The sequence below is a fragment of the Anastrepha obliqua genome, unplaced genomic scaffold (genome assembly GCF_027943255.1).
Source record: "Anastrepha obliqua isolate idAnaObli1 unplaced genomic scaffold, idAnaObli1_1.0 ptg000031l, whole genome shotgun sequence".
Classification (NCBI taxonomy): Eukaryota; Metazoa; Arthropoda; class Insecta; order Diptera; family Tephritidae; genus Anastrepha; species Anastrepha obliqua.
The window spans coordinates 37,501-40,000 of record NW_026562189.1 but is presented as its reverse complement, the minus strand read 5'-3'; the positions used below and the strand labels follow the sequence as shown (position 1 = coordinate 40,000).

Genomic DNA, 2,500 nt, shown 5'->3' with positions numbered 1-2,500 from the left:
ATAAGTTAATTTGTTCACAATAACAAAAGTGGTATATATTTATTATATTATTATATATACATAAAATGATTAAAAAAATACAAAATAATTGAATCATAATAAATACCACCACTGTATTATTGTTGAACTAAGACATTCGCAACTTAATAAAAATGTTTAGAGTTAAATATATTTGATATATATTATTGAAAGAAAATCAATTTATATATTATTAATATTATTTAATTTTACTCTTTCAATTAATATATGCAAAAAAAAATTGACATTTGTTATAAATAAAAATAAATAAAAAAATACTCTAAGCGGTGGATCACTTGGCTCATGGGTCGATGAAGAACGCAGCAAACTGTGCGTCATCGTGTGAACTGCAGGACACATGAACATCGACATTTTGAACGCATATCGCAGTCCATGCTGTTATGTACATTAAATTCAATTTTAAAGTACTGCTTGGACTACATATGGTTGAGGGTTGTAAGACTATGCTAAATAAGTTGCTTATTCTTTTATAAAAATAATTGAATTTAAGCAAATGTGTATATTATTGGATTTTAAATAATTCATAATATTAATAGCAAAAAAAATAAAGATATATAATGAATTTTATTTATTATATATTCTTTAAAAAAAAAATCCTCTCAAATAAAATGAAATGATGAAAATATTGAATCTAAGTATTCTTTACAAAAAATTTTCATATTATTTATATATATATATAAAATAATAATTTATATATGTAATTAAAAGGAGGAATGTCTAGCATAAAAATTAAATTTTTTATTCTAGGATTGCCTCATTTTACATTATTATTATTTTTATATATTTACAATATATAAAAGGAGAAAAGAAAAATAGAGATGAAAAGATGATATAATTTTTTTATTAAATTGTGAGAAGATAAAAAAAGAATATTAAAACAACCTCAACTCATATGGGATTACCCCCTGAATTTAAGCATATTAATGAGGGGAGGAAAAGAAACTAACAAGGATTTTCTTAGTAGCGGCGAGCGAAAAGAAAATAGTTCAGCACTAAGTCACTTTGTCTATATGTCAAATGTGAGATGCAGTGTATGGAATATCTTAATATCTAGTATGAGAAATTAACGATTTAAGTCCTTCTTAAATGAGGCCATTTACCCATAGAGGGTGCCAGGCCCGTATAACGTTAATGATTACTAGAAAGATATTTCCAAAGAGTCGTGTTGCTTGATAGTGCAGCACTAAGTGGGTGGTAAACTCCATCTAAAACTAAATATAACCATGAGACCGATAGTAAACAAGTACCGTGAGGGAAAGTTGAAAAGAACTCTGAATAGAGAGTTAAATAGTACGTGAAACTGCTTAGAGGTTAAGCCCGATGAACCTGAATATCCATTATGAAAAATTCATCATTAAATAATTAAAAAAATAATGTGCATTTTTTTCATATAAGGACATTGTAATCTATTAACATAATAAAGTATTTATCAAAAGATCATTGGTGATATTAAGTTTATTTAAATTAATTTGCTTTTTAAGCATATTAACATAAAATAAATACTAATGATTTGATAAAGTGTTGATAGATTTTATTATATATAATGCTAAAATTCATTTTTTGAATTTTACAAAAAATTTAATATCTATGATATTAATATTTATTTGTATGCATTTATATGATTAACAATGCGAAAGATTCAGGATACCTTCGGGACCCGTCTTGAAACACGGACCAAGGAGTCTAACATATGTGCAAGTCATTGAGTTATATTAAACTTAATGGCATAATTAACTTAACTTAAATATAATGGGATTAATTTTTAGTCTATTTTTTAATAAATAGTCAATTAATTCAATCCCGGGGCGTTCCATATAGTTATGTATAATGATAATTTATTATTATTTATACCTCTAACTGGAGCGTACCTTGAGCATATATGCTGTGACCCGAAAGATGGTGAACTATACTTGATCAGGTTGAAGTCAGGGGAAACCCTGATGGAAGACCGAAACAGTTCTGACGTGCAAATCGATTGTCAGAATTGAGTATAGGGGCGAAAGACCAATCGAACCATCTAGTAGCTGGTTCCCTCCGAAGTTTCCCTCAGGATAGCTGGTGCATTTAAAAATTATATAAAATAATCTTATCTGGTAAAGCGAATGATTAGAGGCCTTAGGGTCGAAACGATTTTAACCTATTCTCAAACTTTAAATGGGTAAGAACCTCACCTTTCTTGATATGAAGGTTGAGGTTATGATATAATGTGCCCAGTGGGCCACTTTTGGTAAGCAGAACTGGCGCTGTGGGATGAACCAAACGTAATGTTACGGTGCCTAAATTAACAACTCATGCAGATACCATGAAAGGCGTTGGTTGCTTAAAACAGCAGGACGGTGGACATGGAAGTCGTAATCCGCTAAGGAGTGTGTAACAACTCACCTGCCGAAGCAACTAGCCCTTAAAATGGATGGCGCTTAAGTTGTATACCTATACATTACCGCTAAAGTAGATGATTTAT

At 29.3% G+C, this 2,500-nt stretch overlaps 1 non-coding gene and 1 pseudogene across 1 annotated transcript in view; both read left to right on the top strand.

Annotated features, from left to right (window-relative positions):
• The first annotated feature begins 294 nt into the window (after positions 1-294).
• LOC129251603 (5.8S ribosomal RNA) lies at positions 295-475 on the top strand (annotated as a pseudogene).
• A 442-nt stretch (positions 476-917) lies between these two features.
• LOC129251602 (large subunit ribosomal RNA) overlaps positions 918-2,500 on the top strand; it is a 3,988-nt gene continuing 2,405 nt past the window's right edge. The window contains exon 1 of the ribosomal RNA XR_008583028.1: positions 918-2,500. This exon is cut by the window's right edge and continues 2,405 nt beyond it. This is a non-coding gene — a ribosomal RNA (large subunit ribosomal RNA).